The sequence below is a fragment of the Pleurodeles waltl genome, chromosome 6 (assembly GCF_031143425.1).
Source record: "Pleurodeles waltl isolate 20211129_DDA chromosome 6, aPleWal1.hap1.20221129, whole genome shotgun sequence".
Lineage (NCBI taxonomy): Eukaryota > Metazoa > Chordata > Amphibia > Caudata > Salamandridae > Pleurodeles > Pleurodeles waltl.
This window is the reverse complement of record NC_090445.1, coordinates 290,488,511-290,513,877: the sequence shown is the minus strand read 5'-3', so window position 1 is coordinate 290,513,877 and position 25,367 is coordinate 290,488,511. Positions and strand designations below refer to the sequence as shown.

Below are 25,367 nucleotides of genomic sequence, written 5' to 3'. Positions count from 1 at the left end.
TTATCTTTTTACTCCCGGGAGTAAGGGATCCGCCACTCTGGGTGGAAGTAGAACGGACACTTGCGGGCGCCTCACCAGGCCTCCAGATGCTCTATGATGCAGGTCCGGTATATCAGCGAATCACCAATCCTATGGTTGGAGCTATGCGAAAAGCATGGCGGCAAGCACACCGAACCTTAAAAGCGGATCCCCACATACATGATAGAGCCCCAATGTGGGGCAATAAAACTTTTCAAATTGGGGGGAGGACTATTGAGAGTGTTGCTTTAGAGGTCTCACACGAGTGGATCAGCTCATATCGGGGGACTGATGGAAGTCGTTCTCAGAGCTCAGGGAAGAATTTGATCTCCCTGAACATTATTCATGGCGTTTCCTCCAGCCCAGACATTGTCTGGTGAGACGTCTAGGGAACCCCCGCCCCCCCGGTGACTTATACAATCCCCGGTACTCCAATACCTGGAAACCTGGGGTCAATTGAAGGGGGCTGTATCTGGACTGCAGGCATTGTTAAACCGACATCTCTTCTCACTTCCCCTCCTTAATCCCTCAAGAGTAAGTGGCAGGTGCGCTTACAGATCGATTACGACCTAGAGGATTGGACAGATTTAATTGAGGCCAGAGACCGTGGTACTCGAGAGGCCCACTTGAAATTCTGTCTGTTTAAAACATTACATGATTGGTACTGGACCTCCCAGAAACTGCGTACTGCAGGATTACTGTATCCCGCCTCTTGCTGGAGATGCCCACACGCTCGTTGTGATTTGCCCCATATTTTACACGATTGCACGGCCATTCAGCCTTTTTGGCGGTCGGTGGGAAACACCCTTAGAGAAGCATTACCCTTGCCGTCTCTTCTCACCCCTTCCCTTTTACTGCTGCACGACACTGGAGGGCTCTATGAACTCTCCCGACCACAATGCCGTTTATTGCACAGCGCACTGGCCACAGCAAAATTATGTATACTCAGGTATTGGTGTGCAGCAGCCGCCCCTTCCCATGAGGAATGGATCACTGCTCCACTTTGTCTTATCCATTTGCCATTATTAGTCAATTCGCTCCCCCCTTTCCGGTTCTGTAATGGCCTCCATTGAAGGCAAGCATGCACGCTATCAAGGCTGTACTGATCATCTATTCCTATCCTTCCTCCCCTTCCCCTCTTTTTTTTAATCCCCTATTTTATCCTCGATGTTTTCATTTTCATTATCTCCTCTTTTTCATGTCCTCGTCGCTTCTCCTATTTTATGCCCTCTGTTCTGTCCCCTTTCCCCCATTTGTGTAGTTCTTCCCCCCCCTCGGTCACTACCACTATCACTGCCACTACCATTACTATTCTCATTATTCATTTCTTCCTTGTACACATTTTAATTTTGTCTCTGTCCCTTTTCCTCTTATTCACACTCTCTATCCCTTTCTATCTTCCCCCATTGCTCCTCTTGGAACGTTTTTTTTTTTCCCGTACCTTTATTGCTTTCTTTTTTAATCGCATAACCATAGTGACACCCTTCTCTCTTTGCTAGTCTGGTTTGTGTATTCCTCCTCCTCCCTCAGTTAAACCGCCCCCTCGCTCATGACATTTTCATATTAGTTTCTTCTTGCATCCAGTAATGTCTATTCTCTTTGCCCGCATTACTCTCACTGGGCAGTTTTTACACTTCTGCATCCCCTCCCTTCTCATGCAGGTCCCCTTTCAGGTTTCTCCCTCCCCATTACAAGGGCAGGTTACTGTCCTTTTTCACAACATACCTGGGATGTCGTTCTTTATCCCATATTCGGGCATACACCAGTTACTGGTAAAGACATGGATGACAAGGGCATCGACAGCAGCTGAAACATCTAACGAGATCCAATACAGAAGGCATCCTCCAGTCTCTGGAATGGCTCCAAGATATCATTTATATTGCAAATGTTATATTGCAAATGTTAGCAGCTGTACTTTAAGGGCCTAGTCCAGGATTTTTGGAGAACATGGCAATAAGATGGGGCATTAGTTTGGCAGATCCACCTACTCTGGGGAAGATTTCTTTGATAGCAGTCTCAATATTGCTGGTTTTATAGATGTATGCAAAATTCCAGTACTTAAGGACTGGGTTACCATTCTCCTGAGCACCCATGAACTTGCCAAAGTTAGAAAAAAATATTTTGCAGAGGATGGACTCCAGTTTAAAACTAATCATTACAAACAGCCACATTCCGACATGCAGAACCACAGAGCATAATGACACAGCAAGCTGAAGCCCAGCAGACAAGGAGTTAAGGCACATGCAAAAGATCTTCAATACCCTGACCAATGGAAGCCTATCTCTCCGCTGCATAGTGCAATTAACCAAAACTATGCACTGTCACACTAATCTTGGTAGTTGATTGCTTAAACCACAAGAATAATATGCAGGAATTAACGAAATACAACCCCATACTCCAGCATTAACATTAAGAGAAAATTGTTACTAGTTGGCATTGTTGAGCTCTAATATACAAAGTAAACTTCAAGAAGGGAGGCCATTAGGTGAGCATTATAAGACAGATCTCTAATCATCATCATGAAGTTTACCATTGCGCTCTAGGGATATTGTAACTAGGCTCAAGATTGACTGGTGCAATAGGCTTCATAGACTGTTATTCCCGCCCTCAGCTTTTAACTTGTCAACGGTCGAAATTCAGGCAAAGCCCTGTGGGGCGCAAATGGCATGTATACCCATTTTCTGCATCTCCAGGGCATTGTTGTATTACAGAAGATGCTGTAGATGCTTTTGCAGCCCCTTGTGGCACTAGCACACATGGAGCAGCAATACTATTTAAAAAGGGGGCTCCCTCATTTGCATGAGGGTGTGGCCTCATACAAAAGAAGGAAACACTTTGCCTCTGTGGCCAGTGCAGTGCCTTCTGTTATACAGGTAGCACTAACACACATGGAGCACCAGTGCTATCTTAACAGGGGGTTTCCTCATTTGCACGAGGGTGCAGCCTCATTCAAATGAAGGAAACACTTTGCAGTGCGCCTTATTTGTAATATAGCTTCCGAGGTGTACAATTTAGTTTGAGTCAGCCTAGTTGAATCTAATCTTTCTTATCTTTTTATTTGCTGTCTTTTCTTCTTTCATTTTGTTCCTGCTTTCTTCCTTCGTTTTTGCCTTTTTCCTTTCTCTCTTCTGCTCGTTCTTTCATTCCCAACTCCTTTTATTCATTTCTTTCTTTCTTGTTCTTAGTTTTTTTGCTCCTTCCCTTCATGTTCTTTGTTCTTTTTCTCCTTTTCTTGGTCATTTTTTCTGCTTTGCATCTTCTTTCTCTCTTTCTACTTTTCTTCCCTTTTTCTTCTTTTCTGTGTATTTGTTCTTTCTTCTTAACTTATCTCCTTTCTGTTTCATTATTTAGAAAGCTTGGATTCTAAAACGGATTTCTTTATGCACTGATTTGTGTCTCACCATTGTCTTAGACAAGTAACCACATGTATTAAGATGAGAAGCTCCTATTTATGCCACAAAAAGCTTTTATTTAGCTGTCTCACACACAAACATCTTTCAATTCCTGCTCATGTAATTTGGGAGATAAAATTCCCTGGATTTATTTGTCTAAATGTCCTTTCTTGTTCCAAACCAGTGGCATGTATTCTGCCAAGAGCTATGAAATCTGCATGTACCTTGCAATATGTACTAGAATAACGGTGAACTGCGCAATGTACATGCTAACCAAAATAATTAGGGTGGCACAATTAACAGGGGTTTGAGATGGACATGTCTGTACAGAGTTCTCACACTCCTTTCTTTCTGGGCTTGGTTACAGCGGTGTGGGGCAGAGTCGGAGGTATTAACTGGGTAAAGTTTGTGGGTGTGTGAGTAGCTTGAGGAGGACCTCTTTTGAGTCCCCAAAGCCTTTAAGTATCCATCTTTTCGGAGGAGCCATCAGAACCTCCCTTTTGCCATTCGCCTGATCCAGGAGGGCAGACAATTTTATGGACACTGCTGGGCAGCCACTTTTGAATGACGTTCTGATGCAGCTTTCTTCATAAGCCCAAGACATCAGTTGAGAGGCTTGGGGCCAGTGCATCAGAAGTGTTCTAAGGCACCTGGTAATACCAGTGTTGTCAGGGCTTTCCCCTGTAGCCACCCTTTGGTGAAGACAGAAGGCACTGATGGTTGTTGGTTCCAAGGAGTGCTGTGGAGCACGTCCACCTACTTGATCATCACAGCAGTACTTACCTTGAGGTGAGAGGAATATGAAGAAGCCCCGTTAGAAACTATGGGACAGAAAAGCCTGAGCTGAGATACTGCAAATTTTTCTTGAATTTTTCTGACGGAAACTTCCGGAATCAGCAGGTATTTACCTATCGCCCAGTGTTCTCTACGTTGGTTTCCCCAGGTGTCTAGCTTTCAGAAATGTGTAAGCTTGATAGGTTTCCCTGGACAGCCACCCAGCCCGGGCCCAAATACCGCCCTACCCCCATTAGCTTTCAGACATCAGTAAGTTTAATAGTTTTCCCTGGATAGCCACCCAGCCCGGGCCCAAATGGCGCCCTACCCCTATTGCCGATTTCTTTATGATTTATTTTGGTGCTGTAGGAGGATGGCCTGGTATGTAGTGGGTACCTAAGGTACTTACACCTTATACTAGGTCAGTTATCCCTCATTAGTGAAATGTAGGCAGTGTCTAGAAGCCAGGCTGACTAAAGGCAGCTGTAGGCAGAGCAGCCAAGGCTGAACTAGGAGATATGTAAAGCTCTTGCAATACCATTGTAGTCACACAGTACTTACACACAAGAAAGACAATACTCAGGGTTACCAAAAATAAAGGTACTTTATTTTAGTGACACAAGGCCAAATATATCTTAGAGGCTATACTCCCTCAGGAGGTAAGAATTATACACAAAATATACACTAGTAACCAAAATCAGGTAAGTAAACAGTCATAGACTAGTGCAAATAGTGAAAATCACCATAGGTTACAATGGGTGTAGGAAGTTGTCTCTGTATGTACTATTTCAAAGTAAGAAATAGCATGCACAGAGTCTAGAGGTAAGATAGTGGCAAAAAGAGATAATTCTAATGCTCTATTTTGTTGTAGTGTGGTCGAGCAGTAGGCTTATCAGAGGGTAGTGTTAAGCATTTGTTGTACACACAAAGGCAATAAATGAGGAACACACACTCAAAGACAATTCCAGGCCAATAGGTTTTTATATAGAAAAATATATTTTCTTAGTTTATTTTAAGAACCACAGGTTCAAGATTTACAATCAATACTTCAAATGAAAGGTACTTCGCTCAGGTATCATAGGAACTTTGAATCAGCAAAATAGCATGTACAGTTTTGGCAAAAATGGCAATAAGCTATTTTAAAACTAGACAGTGCAAATGTCAACAGTTCCTGGGGGAGGTAAGTATTTGTTAGTTTTGCAGGTAAGTAAACCACCCACAGGGTTAAAAGTTGGGTCCAAAGTAGCCCACCGTTGGGGGTTCAGGGCAACCCCAAAGTTACCACACCAGCAGCTCAGGGCCGGTCAGGTGCAGAAGTCAAAGTGGAGCCCAAAACGCATAGGCTTCAATGGAGAAGGGGGTGCCCCGGTTCCAGTCTGCCAGCAGGTAAGTACCCACGACTTCGGAGGGCAGACCAGGGGGTTTTTGTAGGACACCGGGGGGGGGACACACATCAGCGCAGAAAGTACACCCTTAGCGGCATGGGGCGGCCGGGTGCAGTGTGCAAACAGGCGTCGGGTTTGTAATGGAGTTCAGTGGGAGACCTAGGGGTCTCTTCAGCGATGCAGGCAGGCAGGCAAGGGGGGGGGGCTCCTCGGGGTAGCCACCACCTGGGCAAGGGAGAGGGCCACCTGGGGGTCGCTCCTGCACTGGAGGTCGGATCCTTCAGGTCCTGGTGGCTGCGGGTGCAGTGTCTTTACCAGGCGTCGGGTTCTTGGAAGCAGGCAGTCGCGGTCAGGGGGAGCCTCTGGATTCCCTCTGCAGGCGTCGCTAGGGGAAATCAGGGGGGTCAACTCTGGCTACTCACAGGGTCGCAGTCGCCGGGGAGTCCTCCCTGTAGTGTTGTTTCTCCGCAGGTCGAGCCGGGGGCGTCGGGTGCAGAGTGGAAAGTCTCACGCTTCCGGCGGGAAACGTGCAGTCCTTTAAAAGTTGTTTCTTTGTTGCAGGTTGTAGTTTCTTTGGAACAGGGCCGCTGTCCTCTGGAGTTCTTGGTCCTTTTAGATGCAGGGTAGTCCTCTGAGGCTTCAGAGGTCGCTGGACCCTGGGGAGCGCGTTGCTGTTGCAGTTTCTCTTGAAGTGGGGAGACAGGCCGGTAGGGCTGGGTTCAAAGCAGTTGGTGTCTCCGTCTTCTCTGCAGGGCTTCAGGTCAGCAGTCCTTCTTCATCTTAGGTTGCAGGAATCTAGTTTCCTAGGTTCTGGGGAGCCCCTAAATACTGAATTTAGGGGTGTGTTTAGGTCTGGGAGGGCAGTAGCCAATGGCTACTGTCCTTGAGGTTGGCTACTGCCTCTTTGTGCCTCCTCCCTGGGGGGCACATCCCTATTACTATTCGGGGAATCCTCCAAAATCAAGATGGAGGATTTTTAAAGGCAGGGGTCACCTCAGCTCAGGACACCTTAGGGGCTGTCCTGACTGGTGGATGACTCCTCCTTGTTTTTCTCACTATCTCCCCTGGACTTGCAGCCAAAAGTGGGGGCTGTGTCCAGGGGGCGGGCATCTCCACTAGCTAGAGTGCCCTGGGGCATTGTAACACGAAGCCTGAGCCTTTGAGGCTCACTGCTAGGTGTTCCAGTTCCTGCAGGGGGAGGTGTGAAGCACCTCCACCCAGAGCAGGCTTTTGTTTCTGTCCTCAGAGAGCACAAAGGCCCTCACCACAAGGGGTCAGAAACTCATCTCTCAGCAGCAGGCTGGCACAGACCAGTCAGTCCTGCACTGAACAATAGGGTAAAATACAGGGGGCATCTCTAAGATGCCCTCTGTGTGCATTTTAAATAAATCCAACACTGGCATCAGTGTGGGTTTATTATTCTGAGAAGTTTGATACCAGACTTCCTAGTATTCAGTGTAGCCATTATGGAGCTGTGGAGTTTGTTTTTGACAAACTCCTTGACCATATACTTAATATGGCCACAATGTACTTACAATGTCTAAGAATAGACTTAGACACTGAAGGGGCCTATTGCTCATGCAGCTATGCCCTCACCTGTGGTATAGTGCACCCTGCCTTTGGGCTGTAAGGCCTACTAGAGGGGTGGCTTACCTATGCCACAGGCAGTATTTTGTATGTGTGGCATCCTGAGGGGGATGCCATGTCGACTTTGCCTTTTTCTCCCCACCAACACACACAATCTGCAATGGCAGTGTGCATGTGTGAGGTGAGGGGTCCCTTAGGGCGGCACAACATATGCTGCAGCCCTAAGGGACCTTCCCTGGTCACAGGGCCCTTGGTACCACTGGTACCTTTTACAAGGGACTTATCTGTGTGCCAGGGGTGTGCCAATTGTGGAAACAATGGTACATTTTAGGTCAAAGAACACTGGTGCCGGGGCGTGGTTAGCAGGGTCCCAGCACACGTCTCAGTCAAGTCAGCATCAGTATCAGGCAAAAAGTGGGGGGGTAATTGCAGCAGGGAGCCATTTCCTTACAATGGGCCTGGGGGAAACACAAACATATACTACAATAGTGGAATGCGAATGCCGGTCTCCCACCTAGGCAAGAGTAGTGTGTAGAGGGGTGCTGGGAGTGTAAGAAAACACCAAAGGTAAGTAAAGTACCCCACCCCAGAGCCAAGGAAAGCAGGAGTAAAGTACAGCAAGTTTCCTCAGAACACACTAGAAGTTGTGATAAAGAATTATGCAAAACTCGAGCAAGACTACAATGGATTCCTGGACCTGAAGACCTGTAGAAAGAGGAGACCAAGTCCAAGAACAGATGAGGAGTCCTGGAAGAACATGAGTCCCTGCTAACCCGGATGAAGGTGCAAAAGTGGATTTTCCGGTTAGAAGAAAAAGTCAGAGATGCGCCAAAGAAGACAGCTGTGGGTTACCGCTTGGTGCAAGAGATGTTCCACGTCGAGTAGAAGAATGCAGGCTGGTTTTTGTCATTGTATTCCGCAAACAAGCCTTGGTTCACGCAAGACGCGTTTGGTGGGAGAAGGTGCTACCTGGACCCAGGAGGGAACTGGAGGTCACAACTCGGACTTAGGAGACAGAGGGGGCTCTCAGCCCTTCAGAGATCCCTCAGAAGACCAGCCAACACCCATAGGAGTCCCAGGGTCAAAGAAGTTGCAAATTGCGGTCGTCGCAGCACTACACAAAGGGATCCCATGCAACCAGAGAACAACTCAGGGAGCTGAGCGTCGCAGGATACAGTGCTGGGGGACCTGGGCTATGCTGTGCACAAAGGATTTTTTTAGAGAAGTGCACAGAAGCCCCAGGAGCTACAAAACATGCTGTGCACAGGGGTACTGTCTGGCTCGGGTAGGCAAGCTCTTACCTCCACCAAATTTGGACAGTTGGACCTTTGGACAGTCTGGGTCACTTCGGCCCACCACCTGTGTTCAAGGATCCACACTTGTCGTCAGGAGAGGGGACCCAGAGTTGCTGCAGAGAGGTGCCTGCTGAAGCAAGGAAGTGAGTCCATCACTCCACGGGAGATTCCTTCGGTCCTTCTGGTGCAGGATGAAGACAGGCAGTCCTCGGAGCATGCACAACCTGGAAACTGTTGCAGTTGCTGGCAGGAGCTGAAGTTACAGAGTTGCAGTAGCCTTCTTGGATACTTTGTTGTAGTAGAGTCTTTCAAAACCCAATCTGAGGCAACACCCAGAGGAGAGACCCTAAATAGCCCTGAGAGGGGGATTGGTCACCTAACCAGGTAAGCACTATCAGGAGGGATCGTTGACGTCACCTGCTGGCACTGGCCACTCAGATGCTCCCAGAGTTCCCGGACCATCCTGAAAACAAGATTGCAGAACCCAGGGAGACACTGGAGGAGCTCTGGGCACCACCCCTGGCGTGGTGATGACTGGGGAGTGGTAACTCCCCTTTCCTTTGTCCAGTTTTGCACCAGAGCAGGGACAGGGGGGTCACTGAACCGGTGTAGACTGGATTATGCAAGGAGAGCACCTTCTGTGCCCTTCAAACCATTTCCAGAGGTTCTGGGAGGCTACCCAACCCATGCCTGTAACACCTATTTCTGAAGGGAGAGGGTGTAACACCCCTCTCCCAAGGGAAATGCAATGTTCTGCTTTCCTGGGATTGAGCTGCTGAAGCCTGTCTGTGAGGTGGCAGCAGCCGGGGCTGCAGTGGAAACCTCAGAGAGCTGATTTGGCAGTACTGGGGGGTCCATGGTGGAGCCCCAGGGTGCAAGGAATTGGCCCCCCAATACCATAATTAGATTGGGGGTACAATTTTTCAATCTTAGACACTTTACATGGCCATATTCGGGATTACCGTTGTGAAGCTACATTTATGTATTGACATATATGTAGTGCACGCTTATAATGGAGTCACTGCACTCACGAAATCTGGGAACTTGGGCCTGGACGACGTGGGGGCACCTCTGCTAGTGCAGGGGTGCCCTCACACACAGGTACTATGCACTTAACCTTCAGGGTCTGAAGGTTAGATATATAGGTGACTTATAAGTGACCTGGTGCAGTGAAAACTGGCTGTGAAATAGTGCTTACACTATTTCCCACAGGCTGCAATGGCAGTCCTGAAGAAGTGTTTGCGGGAGCTCCTTATTGGTGGCAAAATAATTGCTGTAAACCAAAAAGATCTCCTGGAACCCCAATGCCCTGGGTATTGGGTACCATATACTAGGGACTTACAAGGGGGGTTCAGTATGCCAATCTGGAGTTAAATATGTAGTCACTAGACTACAGTGACAAATTTGGAAACAGAGAGAGCATAAGCACTGGAGTTCTGATTAGCAGGACTCCAGTGACACAGTCAAGCATACTGACAACACAGTAAAACATATTGACACATAGGCCACAAACCATAAGCACTGGGTCGGACTACAGGATCCCAGTGACACAGTCAAAACACACTGACAATCAGGCAGAAATTGGGGGTAACATGCCAAGAAAGATGGTACTTTCCTACAGGTGCCTTTTGTGTTTCAGTGTTAGAGATAGCCACATGAATGGGGTATGTTTTTTTCTTGACAAGTAGCAGAACACTAGGAGGTATGAAATGTGTGACACCCACAGATTCTTGAACTTTCTTTCACACAAATGTGAGGAAAATGCATGATTTTATGCAAAGTTTAAGGTCTGCAGGACATTGTGGAAAAAGAAACAATCAGGGGATCCACTCAAGGAACACTACCTTATACTCAGTCAGCTGTCTAGTTTTCAGAAGTGTCTGGGTTTGGTAGGCTTCCCAGGGTAGCCACCAAACCTGGGCCCAAATATTGCAGCTACCCCCTTTTAGCAAATCAGGCCCTTTTTTTATACAGGAAATGTTGACATCACCATATTGCATTTTGGGCTGCTTCCTGTCGTGGGCACTAGGCATACTAACACAAGTGAGGTACCATTTTAATCAGGAAACTTGATGTTAGGAAATGCGTGGTTCTCCACAGATTCCAGACCTTTCCACCCCAATAATGAGAAGTAATGTGCACTTTCAGCCAAAGTATGAGATTTACAAGGGCTTCTGGGTAAAAAACAAGTGGCAGTCATGCAAGTCTCACTACCCTGGACACCCCTGGGTGTCTAATTTTCCGAAATATACAGGTTTGCTAGGTATCCTTGGGTGCCAGCTGAGGGAACGGCCAAATGCTGCTGCCACCAACACTGCAGAAAAGGGTTGGTAATTGGGTGGAAAAATTTGACCCGTCCATGGTCCATGCTGGACTTATTCCTGCTGCAGATATTAGGCCTAACATTTACACAAGTGAGCTAACATTTTTAACAGCTGACTTGGGGGGAACGTCTGGGTAGAAGGCAATGTGTGGCTCCCAGCAGATTCTGTAACTTTCTGAAAAGAAATGTGAGGGAAATGTGTGTTTTTAGTGAAGGTTGAGATTTGAAAGGGCTTCGGGGTAAAAGAAAAACCGGTGAGAGCCATGCAAGATATGCCGCTCTGCACCCCCAGTCTATCTAACGTTCAGAAATGTAAAGGATTAGTAGGGTTCCTGGGTTGGGTGCCATCTGAGCTTGGGCTCAAATTTTGCAGCAATTTACTTTGCCTAAATGTGATGGTTTTTAGGAGGCAAATGAAATCTGTCCATGTTGCATTTTGGGCCTTTTCCTGTTGTGCGCACCAGGCAAACCCACACAGGTGAGAGAGGGCCCAAAATTCACAGTTACCATGTTGTAAAAAAAACATGGAATCTGCTGGATATAATAAGTCATCTCCAGGTCGGGTTATTGGAAGTATTGTGTCTTAGGGGCTGACCTAGCCACACACATGAGGTACCAATTTTATTGGGAGACATATGGGAACACAGAAAAGTAGAAAATCTGTCAAAACCAATTTGGTGTTTAGAAAATATACATTGTGCAAAACACTTTCTGAATCACTTGCTAGTATGGGTGCCTATAAATTCGGAGATTCACAAATACCCACTTCTCTTAAACTCAGTAACTGGTGTACATTTCAGAAATACAAGTATCTGGTGTACATTTCAGAAATACACAAGTTTCCTTCATACTTATGTTCACTCTTCATATTTTACCATATGAATTGCTCTATATTCGGTACATAATGAAAAATCATTGCAAGGTGCAGCTGAGTTGCTAACTCTGTGTACCTTGAGTTCTTTAAAAAACTACAAACCCTATATATCACCACAACTAGAAAGGTCTAGCGGGCGTAATGGTATACTGCTTTTGTAAATCTGCCATTGTAACAAGACGTTACAGATGAAAATGTTTTTTCCCACATATTTTCAATATTTTTAATTTGAACAGTTAGATTATTTGGGAAATGTTGAAGGATCAACACAAGTGACCGCTTGCTGAGTTCAGAATTTGGTCTACTTTTCAAAACTGTATAGCTCTCTAGGATCACCCATGAGTTTCACACCTGCTCCACAAACAGGAAGTAGGTTGAAAGCACAGAAATTAGGAAACATGGGCTATCTCATAAAAATACCAAAACTGTGTTAAAAATTTTTTGATTCAGCTCTATTCCTGATCCAGAGAAAGGTGGTGGTTTTAGCATAGCAAACCTTTTCTTTGATGACATTTTTAAGGAAAAAAACAGACGCTTTCTTGTGCAGCACATTTTCTCAAAACAAATCTAAAATTAGCTATATTTTGCCTATTTTCTCAGTCGCCTCCATGGGAATCTACACACCCTGAGTACCGTTAGCTTCTCTCGGGTCTTGAAAAAAAAGGAGCACATTTGGTGTGGATACATTACGAGGCAAAAGGGTTATGGCAGCATAAGTGTGTAGTACCCAAAATAGCCAAAAAAGAGATCAGCACTGGGGTGGAAAGCCTCAACAGTTAAGGGATTAAGCGGTACCCCAGTGATAAAGCTTAGGTAGTCCAAACCTACCTCAAGAATACTCGGCCTAGAAATTCGGGTTGGACTGCTCCTATAAGAGCAGGACCAAGACTGATTTGCATATGGCTAGTGAGTGTCCAGAGTGGCACAGTGGGTAAAAAAATGAAGATAGGGTTTGCAGTCATTAGCAATTGCCAGCAGCTGAGATCAATTGAAGTTTTCCTTCCATTACTTTGTGGTTTGTTATAGTAGGCTCCCTAAGTGCGACAGTCATGCTCTGATGAGGGTTCAGTGCTTATTGTGCCACAGAACCTAAACCATAACTCACTGTGAAGCCTAAGCAGACCAAGATTGTTCTGAGGTTGTTTTTGTTCATATCCGGAGGAGCCTTGGCAGTTTGGGCTGGAATGCTTCTATTTCAGCAGGATCACAATTGATTTGCCTAAGGTTAGTGTCTTCGAAGAGGGGCACAGCAGGTGAAAAACAATAGTTTGAAATTTGGTGTAAGTGACTGTCAAAGACTGCGACTTCCTCATGCATTTCTTCCATCGATTTTTTTGGTTTGTTGAAAGATTGTATAATAATTTATGGACAAAATGTTTGTCATTTAGGTTCCTATAAAGTGCTCAGAATTGCTATGTCAGGTTCCTCACAAGTTCCAGCAAGACACTTTTAAGAATCTGTGAGAAATTAGATTGCTGGTTGACTGGGGTGTGAGCTCTGGTCAAGCATCAGCCACAATCTCTTGCAGGGTGAACCACAAAATGTCACAAATTTAACCTGTGCTTAACCCTGGGAAGATTGGCACAAAAAGCAGTCAAGCTAAACTTAGAGGCAATGTGTTAAGTATTAACCCAGTACACAAACAGCAATGCAGTGAAACCACAACATAATAAAACTCCCAAACTGATTAAGAAAAATAGAGAAAATGTTATTACATTATTTGACACCAAAACCATGAAAATATGTTTAGTAGAACCAGAGTTCCGAATGTGTACGGTTTAAGGTTCAAAATAGCAAGTACTCAGTTTTGGAAAATGGCCACCTGGGCACCATTAGCACTACAACCAAAGGTCCAGGAATGGGTGGAGACCTCTTGGGGGTTCAAGACTCACTCAGGCTGGGTCTAGGAACAGGTTTAGGTAGGAGCCTGTTATGTCCCTGTGGCTCAGAACTGGGGATCAGCTAAACTAGCCCTTGGAGTCACTTCTGGAATCCTTAGTGCAGGTGATGATATAGGGCTCTACAGCAGGGCTGGCCTCTGAAAGTTCCAATCAGGCTCCAAGCGCAAAGCAGTCCTTAAAGGTATAGCAGCAGTCTGGAAGAGTGCACAGCAACAGACAGTCCTCTAAAAGTCCTTCCGCAGGTCCAGTGGTGAACTGAAGAGTGGGTCTGAGAGCACTATGTTTACCCTGGTCCCTGCTCCTAGAAGATGGATGAGATTTTTAGAAAGATTCTCTGAAGTTCCAGGAATTTCCTGCCTCCCCTGCCCTGGCTCCTAGCTGACTTTGGCTTTTCATGACAATACAGAGTTCTTAAGCCCACTGTGTGGTGGCAGACCCCAGCCTATTCAGTTGCAAGTGGAGCTGTGCTTAGCCCCCCATCAAGTCCCATTCAGGCTCTTCTAATCCCCCTATTGTGTGACTGTCTGGGGTGAATTCACAAAGTCCCAACTGTCAGTTACACCAGCCATGTGACTAAAGACAGTTTACAGGCACAGACAGCTAAAGGCAAGAAAATGCCAACGTTTTAACAGTGGCATTTTCAAACTTGTAATGATAAACTGATTTTACTGGTAAAGAGGGTTTATCATTACAAGTCCATTGACATCAACCATGATATATCCATCACCACTGGTTTAGGAATTAGAACGTGTTAATTTTACTAAGGAATCCCATTGTTAGATCTGGCAGCCTTAGGGTGGCCATCCGCCAATATTTTGCTCTGCACACTTCACCACTGCTAACCAGTGCTAAAGTGCATATGCTCTGTCCCTTAAACATCGTAACATTTGTTCATTCCTAATTGGCATATTTGATTAACTTGTAACTCCCTAGTAAAGTGCACTACATGTGCCCAGGGCCAGTAGATTAAATGCTACTAGCGGGCCTGCAGCACTGATTGTGCCACCCACATAAGTAGCCCCTTAATCAGGTCTCAGGCCTGCCATTAAAAGGCCTGTGTGTGCAGTTTCATTGCCACTTCGACCTGGTATTTAAAAGCACTTGCCAAGCCTTAAACTCACATTTTTCTACATATAAGTCACCCCTAAGTTAGGCCCTAGGTAACCCATAGGTCAGGGTGCTATGTAAGTAACAAGCAGGACATGTACCTGTGTGGTTTATATGTTCTGGTAGTGAGGCCTGCTCCTTTCATAGTGGTAGATTCTGATCAGAAAGGGGTAACCAGGTCATATTTCGTATGGCCAGAATGGCAATAGAAATTCTTGCTTATTGGTGAGGTTGGACTTTATATTACTATTCTAGAAAAGTCATATTTAGAAAGTGAGCATTTCTCTGCACTTAAGATCCATATGTGCCTTGCAGCCTGTCTCTAATCAACGTCTGGGGTGGGCTGGCAGACAGCTTCCTTGTCCCAGACAACCGCAAACACAGGACACTCAGTCACACCTGCACTCATCTGCATACTGAATGGGTCTTCCTGGGCTGGAAGGGTGGAGAGCCTGACACTTACATTTCAAAGACTAGTGGCCTGCTCTCACACAATGGACTGCCAAACCCCCTACTGGGACCCTGGCAGACAGACCAAAGGAGAAACTTTGTTACTGAAAGAGGAAGTTGTGCACTTCAAAACCATTCTTTGAATTCTACCCCACTTCAAAGGCATTTTTGGGTATATAAACTCAATCAATCAATCAAGGATTTATAGAGCGCACTAATCACCTGTTAGGGTCTCAAGGCGCTGGGGGGGAGCTACTGGTCGTAGAGCCATGTCTTGAGGCATTTCCTGAATGTCACGAGGTCCTGGGTCTGGCGAAGGTGGAGCGGTAAGGAGTTCCAGGTATTGGCGGCTAAACCGTGTCTCTGACCCCACCAACTCAAACACTTCTGGACCTGAACCTGCAACCTGTCAAGAGGAACTGCCTGGCTGCCCAAAGGACTCATCTGGAATGCTTTGCTGAGAAGGACAGCTGCCCTGCTGTTGCCCTGCTGCCCTCTGGTTTGCTGAAACATACTCTCCAAGGGCTTGGATCGAGCTTGCCTCCTGTTTTCTGAAGTCTCAGGGCCAAAATGACTTAAACTCTTCAGGAAACTCCTTGTGCGCCAAAAATCTAAGCACAGCCTTCCTTGCAACCAAGAAATTGCTGCACACCCGAACCAGAACGACGCAGCCCGACTTACTGAGTGGAAAATCGACACATCGCCTACCTCGCGACTGAAAATTAGAGGCACAGCCCTACCGGATCACCGCACAGCTGAACCAGAATGCAGTGCCTGCCATGCAACAGAAAATTTGACGCATTGTTCTTCCGGATCGCCGCAACACCTGTGAATTCCTCCAGTGTGCCCAGGATTTCCTCACATCGTCCCTAGGCATCAAAAATATCTCCACATCGCAGTGAAGAACCAAGACTGCCCACCAAAAAATTATGCAAACCCCTTGCCGCGTGGAAAGAAACGATGCATTGTCTGTGCCACATTGGAAAATACAACGCACACCATATTTTTCCACGCATCTCCTCCTCTGCGGTCTCCGTGCGTGTTATTTTTGCCGCAAACCAGGTACTTTGTTTAATCAAGAGACAACTGTTGATTTCTAAGATTTAAGTCTCTTTTTAAACCTGCAAAAGTTATATTTCAACTTGTGCTTATTGAATCTTTATCGTTTTGACCTTATTTTAACCAGATAAATACCATGTTTCTTTGTAAACCTGTGTGGTGTATTTATGTGGTGTTTTCACTGTGTTATTTGATTTATTGCACAAATACTTTACACATTGCCTTCTAAGGTAAGCCTGACTGCTCAGTGCCAAGCTACCAGAGAGTGGGCACAGGATAATTTGGATTGTGTGTGACTTACCCGGACTACGATTGTGGTCCTTACTTAGATAAGGGTTTATACCTCTGCCAGCTAGAAGCCCCATTTCTAACACCCAGTACTACCCTATGGGAAGGGTAGGCCTCTCAGTAGTGAGAAAACAAATTTAGGAAGCTTTCACTACTAGGACAAGTAAAATTAAAAAGTACCTGTCCTACCTTTTAATTACACAGCACCCTGCCCCATGGGCTACCTAGGGCCTACCTTAGGGGTGACATATGTAATAAAAGAGAAGTTTAAGGCTTGGCAAGGGCTTTTAAATGCCAAATCGACATGGGAGTGGGACAATGCCTTCAGACTGCAATTTCAGGCTTGGGACAAGTTTTAAGGTGCTACTTAAGTGGGTGGCACAATAGGTGCTGCAGGCCCACTGGTAGCATTTAATTTAAAAGCCCTGGGTATACGGTATACCACTTTACAAGGGACTTACATGCAAATTAAATAGGCCAATCAAACCATGTTTAGGAGAGTAAGAACATGCACTTTAGCACTGGTCAGCAGTGATAAAATGCACTGAGCCCTAAGGGCAAGACAGCAAAAACCCAAATACAATGGAGGCAAGCAGTCAAAAAGCTTGGGGGAAGACCACTGTAATGCTGACAGGTCTAAAAGAATCTAAGAAGCATTTCTGTACAGAGTTTAGGACAACACAGCAAGCATTTCTAAGGACAGTGGATTGGTTTTAGAGGGGCAATAACTTATTTAAAGATAGGTTATATAAAAGTATTCAGCTTGTGCACAAAGAGATAGACTGATTCTCCTGACGTGGTTTTGAGGTCGAGCCCAGGCAGTGCGCATGCACTGCCTCTCGATATGCTGTAATCTACTTCTGTGGGCTTTCACCACACCCATCACTTTCATTCTTTCCTTGGCCTGCCTTTCAAAATTCCTTTGGTTTGTTAGTTAAATGCTTAAGGTTTGTCCCGCCATGAGGTTGTTTTGTTTCAGCCTTGGACACTGACCCTGTTACATGGATTATTGCACGACTGGCCATATACCTTAGTCTACTTTTTTATTTTACCTCTCCACTTTGCACTCGTGGGGGAATGTTGTTTCTTGCTCTGGTATCTCGCTATTTCTTTGCGGTGTCTGCATCCGACAAAGGCTGCAAGCTGGAGAGGAATCTTTTTTTATTTATTTATATAGCGCGAACGGAACCGGCAGAGTGGAGAGATTTAAATGGGCACCTTTTAAATTAGCAGCCCCATTCCTAAATTCTTCCTACGTTAAGCAGTTAATAAAATATACATACTGGCACTTTTTAATTGAAAAAAACAGGGAAACCCTCAACATGGCTCTCCCCAGCACTGTGGGATAGCAGATACTACCATATTTACTGCAGTCGGGAAACTCGCACCATAATGCTTTGCGGGGCATTCCTTTTACAACACATTTTTGCTCATAACTCAGCCTGTGGTAGTCCTAGGACAATGGGAATATCGCCAAAATGTTCAGCATGGCGTGTCCAGTACATCTTCTAGGTCCCCATACTAGGTTGGGGGGCAAAATCATATCCTTTTCCACCATTCAATGTCTTTTTAAGGTCTCTCATGGCTGGAGCTTCGCTTTACAGCTGGGAGTGTCCTAAGGGCCTTGTTTGTAATAATATCCAAGCAGGCCTGCTAGGCCTGAAAATGTGTAATGCACTATGCCCTCTAGGGGCTGAATATATGGTTACTTTGCAATGTTCACTGTCCTCTTTTCATAAGGTTACGCCCTCTAGAGGCTGACTAGATGGTTACATGACCATGTTTCTTCCAAATGTTATTTTGATTGTGGTAACCTCTAGGGGCTATTTTGGCCATTACAGACTAATACCAAGTGTATGTAGGAATTCAAAAACACAGTTTATTTCTGATAAAGGTTTATAGTGCTGCATGGCTAAATACTTATAAGGTCCCAAAGGCGAGACCTATTGGCTATGCCAATGCTTGCTTACTGAAAGAGACTGCTAAATCATCAGACTACATTAACGTGTTTAAACTGTTACTCATTTGTTAATGTATTTTCTTCTAGGAAGTAACAAATCACATGATTTTACTCAAATCAGATGACAAAATGACAGTTACATCCATTTTGAACTGGAAGCTTGGCAAAGAGTTTTAGCAGAAGAGCAGTTTTGTATATTTGAAGACGAGTTCTTGTTGGGCATGATATGTATCAGATGTTTTTTTGACCCTCAAATACTGCCAGTTACAACAGAGAGGTGCAGGACCTGTTAGCTAATGCACAAAAAACCCAATTACAGTGCATGCAATTAATAAAGAAAGGTAACATAATAAACCAGAGAACTCTTACACATACATAGCTGTCACTGTTGTATATAAATGAAGGGTAGCCTTTTAGGAAAAATATTTTTCTAACTTTGCTAATTATCTTCAAATACATTTCATTATATGTGTGACACAAAATATAAGCAGGGTTTTTACAAGGATACATTAGGAGTAATGTTCCCATGCCAGGACCTTTATCATTGTCTTACTATTGCCTAGGCACCTTCTCTCATATTCAGTGTGTTTCCACAGAGACATTTGTGTGGTGGATAGCTACTGTCTGCAGCTTCCCTTGATTTGCCTACTCAGCATTACTATTATATATTTGGGAAGCATCTAAAAGTGCAATTATGTACTTATCAATTCTGCCACATTAAATAAGTGACCTAGAAAAGCATGCTAGCCAATTTAGCACCAATAAGCACTTGGGTGAACGTGAGAAAAAAATGCTTCGAGCAGACAGGCACATTTTGCATATATACCAGCGGCGTTCAAATGGTAAAAAAGCTAGCATTCGTATCGCTTTCTGAATTTAACTGATGTTATGCATAGTTTTCACTGGAAGCATCCATTGTTTACACCAAATTTGGTAACTCGCTGCTTTGGCATAGCAGCAGGTGATAACAAACCTTGTTACCCACTGTTGCTTCACCATAAATGCCTTCAAGGCCAGACTGACAGGGTTCTCTGAGAGTCTGTTAGTGCAGTGCTGCATGTCCGATTTAACTGAAAACAGAAAGCACAGCTGCAGGAGAAGGAAGGAAGGCAGAGAAGATGGTGGGGGTTAGTTAAGAATGGCAAGTACATTCACACTTGGGTCAGTGAGGAGAGGCCATGTTATGCATGGCTCACCCATTACTCCTCTGCCTCTTAGTAGCAGCTGAAAGCAGGGGCAGATGATTTTGGGGGCAATATATAACATTATAAATGGGTGAAAATTGAATTACAGGGATGTCTTTCACCTCAGGGTTCTGAGTGATATCATAGACAAGCTCAGGTTCGCTCTGTCTCTCTCAGAAACCGTTATTTTAAAACATCAGTATAATTCATTGTTAGCCATCTATAATTCCATATATTTGATGTATTTGCATACTAAGCAAACATTGAGGAAACAGAATATAACTATTTCTTTAGTAGCCTTTTGGCATTCTTCATGGTCTAGTATTATTCAAATTATCCAAGATGGGTTTGTATTTCTGAGTTGCAATTGAAGACTACACGATTAAAGAAAGAGTATTTGATTGATATTCTGTTAGTTCAAATATTATTCATCACATTTCAGTAGTCTTCATACACTAGTTTTCACAAAAAGAATACTACTGAATACTAAAAATTTCATACTGTAGTCTTCATATATAATAAAAAAGTGAAATACAGCGTGACGTATTAAAGTTTGGTAAGCGAATAACTCGAAGCAATCAGAAGAAACGCAGTTATGCAGAGCGTGCTACAAAAGAAGGTAAACAATGGGCACTTGCTTGGTGCTAAGTGTTTTAAAAGCCTGACTCGGGGATGGATATATTAAAATAAAGACAGATGACTCAAAGAATCAATTAGGTGACAAGAGAGCAGAACTTCAGGTAGGTTAAAGACTACACGAAATCTAGGAATCATCGAGCTTGGGATAATATCAAGAAAGAACAAACAGAGGATCCAGTTGCTTTTAATTCCTGCCTGGACAATTTCTGGAATGAAGTATTACTGCTTGCATATGCATTGACTGCTGGTGAGGTAGTTCCCACACTGATTAATATTGGGGGCAATTCCAGCTGAAGTTAAAAAACTGAATGTTTCTGTGTTACTTACGCAGTTGCGTGGGCTGCGATAATCCACCACAAACCTTATAACAGAAGTATCAGACAGGACTGGGGGCGGTGCATACACATACCCATTTCAATTTACATCGGATTCACCCTCAATCTTTAGAGAGATCTGGGTTATTTGGACTCTCTTTTAACAATGGGATTAATCTTCATAATAACCTACTGGCTGATCGACTGATGTACACTTTGAATAAACGAAGGCGAAAAAGAAAATGCTGCACAATCATAATTCCTCTCGAGCACAATCTCATTCTTCGCGATTCCATCCTAGTATCTAGCAGACAGAAAATACAGTTAGAGTGGGTTAGAGTCACTATATTTCACCTGTGAAGATGCATCGCTCTGACACCGGTTTCCAAATATGTGTCCAATGATGTGGATACAGAGAGGAGTGGGAACATGGGGAATAACAGCAGTCCGTAGACATACAGCTCCTTCCTCCTACCTGCGGACACACGTACAGCGCAGAGCCTAACCAATACCGGCGTGAACAGACGTGAGAGGGCGGTGACAGCTGACAGGAAACAGGAAGTACCAAAGACCACAGAAAGCAGCCCATGCGCTTTATTTCAGTCGCCTTTACTATCGTGAAGTTGAGAAGCACGTTAGCTGGAACACAAGTAAAAAAAATCAAAAAAGTCGCTCTCAGATTCCCTGGCGGTTTGATGGCAAGTACTAAAATATAGCGTAGGAACGCACGCCGAGCTAGTTTTTAAATAAAATGTAAAGACAATTTATATCGGCAGAGAATTACAGTAGACCTGTTTAACGGAAAAATCTCAATTTTCCACTAGACAAGTACAAGGAGTTCCGTCCGGAGTTATTTTGGGCCGTTGCAAGAGACTCCCTTTTCCGCGTTCCAAAGACCGACAACGATTTGCTGCCCCATGTGTTAGTTCCCTTTCGCATAATTAGTCTTCATCCCAGCACGATCTATGCTGCCCTTTTCAATACAGACCAAGATCTAGGGAAAAGCTGGTGAGTTCTATCTTTACATCTATTTATATCTCATTTACGTTAGGACTAAATAGTGATTAAAATAGTAACGACGTGTTTTTACCTAGCGCTTCTCACCATGTGTTCGCCATTTCTAAGCGCTATAAATCTAACGTGTTAGTATTACAAAGTTTAATAATTATCAAAGGCTACTGGAGTAGCACAAACAGGAGCAATAGTGGTAAAAATATACAATAACGCACTTAAAGTAGAGGTTGGAGGCATGAGGTGAAAGCTGTTATGTGCAGAACTAAACTCTCAGTATGTGTAATACTCGCACAATTCGACATCGACTTCAGCATGGACTAGGAACACTCGAGCTTGGATCTTACATCTCAAGATGTTTCTTGAACCTGGGTGTTACATTAATGTATTCTCTGTTTGCTTACCGCATGTTTTCACCCATTTGCTATATGACTTCACAAGTTAGGAGTTTTACGCTCACGTAGGACGTTCAGATCCAAATAAGGTGCCCTGATATTTATATATTTAATTAATTATTTATTAGGGCTATTAGCACGTCTGACCTTATTTGGTTTCTTATCCTTAATTTATAAGGGGGCGCGTTAGAGGTTCAGTGGACCTTTTGAATGCGCACAGAGTAATTCACACTGTAAAGCACAAATACAATACAAATCATTCAACAATATTAATAAACTTTGGAGTCCGTAATCTCACGCACCATGACACACTTAGCCATGAAAAACCACACCTTTATGTAAAAGTTAAGAATGTTTATTTCCCTATATTAACATTACTAATATTGTGTAGATTAGTCTCAAAACCAAATGGTACACACACAAAAACAACACCGGTTGACCAAATCTTCTAAAGAATCTCAATTTGACTAGTGCATGGATTACTATGCTTTTGCAAGTCACAATACAAATCAAAAGCAACAACAACTGCACAATAGAAATTGCATACATCTAGGTTCAGCAACTGAGTAACATCAATTATTTATTAATAGCAACCTGTTAACATAGCGGGATTTTCCTGACTAACCTTCGGATTAGAATAGCATGTTTGGGCTTCATGCAAAACAATCTTAGTCATAAATTTGGAAAACATCTAACTATGGCTCGATCAAAATAGTGATTGGTACCTAGAAACAAAAGACAAAATTACAACAACAATAACATTTTGTTATACCTGTCCTCAGTATGGATCAGCGAGCAGCGATGATCTTCGTCAGTTGGACATCTGTTCGGTCAGCATCAGCTACGGGCAGTGAAGGGAATGGTTCAGAAATGGGGACTCTAAGCTATACAAACCATCAGAAAGAAATTTCTAAAGGATCGGCATTCAGCATCAGAAGTTTAAGCAATAAAGTTAAAGATAGAAATAAAGTCAGCAGGAACTGTTCAGCTCCTCAGACAGACTAGAATCAGTCCGCAAATGAGAATGACCACTTCTATTTGCAGTCGGGCCAAGTTAAAATCATCTAAAACCTTCCAACATTGCCATGGTAAAAGAATCATACATTTAGTCTAATAGAATGAAAAGTGCAAATCTAAGGTATATCTAAACTGTCTTTCGCATGTCGATGATTGACTCCTCTTCTCCTGTTCTCACAGTCAGGCTCGTCGGGTAACATTTTTGTATCCATCCGTACTCCAGTCAATGCATCCACTGTTAGGGAACAACGCTTTCTCACGCACTAATCTATACATTGGTTCTACTACTAGTAGAAGACATTCTAGCAAGCAGTTGTCATGAGAAAGTTAAAGAAATCTGCTAGCGTTTGGTCAACTCAGTGAAAAACAATACATGTATTAATTTCTTCAGGCATACATTTCTCACGGCATTATCTGAACAGTGCAGCTTAATATGAGGCTTTGCAAACTAGGCCCAAAATCTGCCTAACTTAAGGCCTACAAGTAATAAAGCAAATACATAATGAAAATTAGTATAAAACATTACTACAATAACCTAAACATAGGCACCTCACTAATTATTAATATGCATTTAATAAGGAAACTTTGTGATTAATTGCGGCCACTCAAGTGGGTACTTTTTCCAAGTCGCACAATATTTTCTATGTTTAGGCAAGTTCTATGCAGATCCATAATCCAAAATACATGAATATTTATTAGTAAAAAATCAGCATTCACAATCCCTCCTCTGATGACTAAATATGTCATCACACTTTACATCTTCCCACACAAATGTTTGCTCCCCCAAAATGTGTCCTCTTTGTAAATTTTAATTCTTCTTTCCCTTTTCGAAACTTTCCTGAACAATTTCTCCATTTTAATTTCTTCCCTCCTCTGATCATTTTTCATTTTCTTTATCCCCATGCTCCAATTATACAAGTCACAATAATCAATATCACCTGAATTATTTTCAATATTATCCCTTTCCCCAGGTGGCCAAGCCAGTTTCCCACGGAAGCAAAACATTTTCCCAAACCCCTGGTTCTTTCAGTTCTTTCAAATCACCACAATCATTAAGCAAATTGTTAATAAGGCTCCTAATTTTTTTTCTGTTGTTCGGTATATATGAGCCAAAATGTTGCTGATTCAGCATTTTACAAACTCCGCCCTCCTTTGCTTAAAGGATGTCTAACGCAAGGCGGTTCTGAAGAGTCATAGATCTTACCACAGTCACTTCTGCATGCATCAGTAGCATGGCTCCTGAAAAATTTGTCAGCATGTCATCCACAATAATAGACAACTTTCACATTTTCAATAAATTCAGAATAACTCCTACTGAAGGAATTATCACGCCAAATATGTCTCCAACTATGCCAGAATATGACTCGCTTTTGTCTAACGCAATGTAATTTAGTCATTTTATGTATCTTACTCAAGTTGAAATATATTTGGGAAAACTATCCCCAAGTAACACGTGTCATACCATCCTCTAGGAAGACGGTAATACGCATTTGAACCACAAATGTAATAAACTCCTGGAATTGCAGGGTCTTGTCCATTCAACATGAACTTCCACTTACTCTGAAACAAAAACACATGTCTACCTTCATTTGTTCCCACAAACAACGTATAAATTCTAGATTTAGGTCTATATACACAAAGCTTTCCTATGTGCTGTGCATCTAAAGCTAACCTCCCTTGTGTCTTTATGTCACTAAATGCATGATCATTTCTAAATGTCCTTTTCTCTAAGCCTTTTTCTGACTTCTCCTTTAATGCCTTTCTTCTATCGTCTGTGTGATCTAAGAAGCTCTTTTCTGTAGGTATAAATAAGCATGTCAAATTGTTATGGTGTGCGTAAGCTGTGCCAAATGTCAATGTAGGTTCAAAAAATCCTCTCACTAATTTTATAGTGGTCTCCTTAGCTACTCTACTCAGGTACTTAATTATAGGGACAAATGAAAACAGAACATCATAATTAGAGTAGAAGTACTGAATTTACTCCTGGTTATAGAATCTTGTTAGTAACAGACTACAGCTTATCTCATAAGTAAGGGGCAAACTATGATAAGTGACCCTCTCCTCTACTGATGAAAGAATCTGCATGCAGACATAACATTGTCTTGCATCCTTCGTCTCAACATACCCACACAATAAGCGATAGAAAACATTCGAAGAAAGTAGTTTTGGGGTATTATCTGCGTTCAAATATTTCTCATCTGACCTAAACCTATCTACTTCTGTGAGTATAGTAGTTGTCTCTAAAGCTTAGGTATGGTTGGCCATACTCTTGTCAAGAAAAGTCATGCTCACAATCAACACCAGGCATAATATCATACATGCAATCGCCAAACCAGTACCCTTGTATCTACAACACCTATTCTTCCTACCCCGTTGGCTAAGGTTACTCTTGAT

General features: G+C 43.6%; 1 protein-coding gene across 3 annotated transcripts in view; it reads right to left on the bottom strand.

The window, feature by feature from the left end:
* LOC138299642 (zinc finger and SCAN domain-containing protein 30-like) overlaps nt 1-21,101 on the bottom strand; it is a 169,654-nt gene extending 148,553 nt beyond the window's left edge. For all 3 annotated transcript variants that reach the window (XM_069238093.1, XM_069238092.1, XM_069238094.1), the window contains exon 1: nt 20,905-21,101. The gene's annotated coding sequence lies outside the window, so the exon portion shown is untranslated. The remainder of the gene's footprint in view (nt 1-20,904) is intronic.
* Between the last annotated feature and the right edge of the window lie 4,266 nt (nt 21,102-25,367).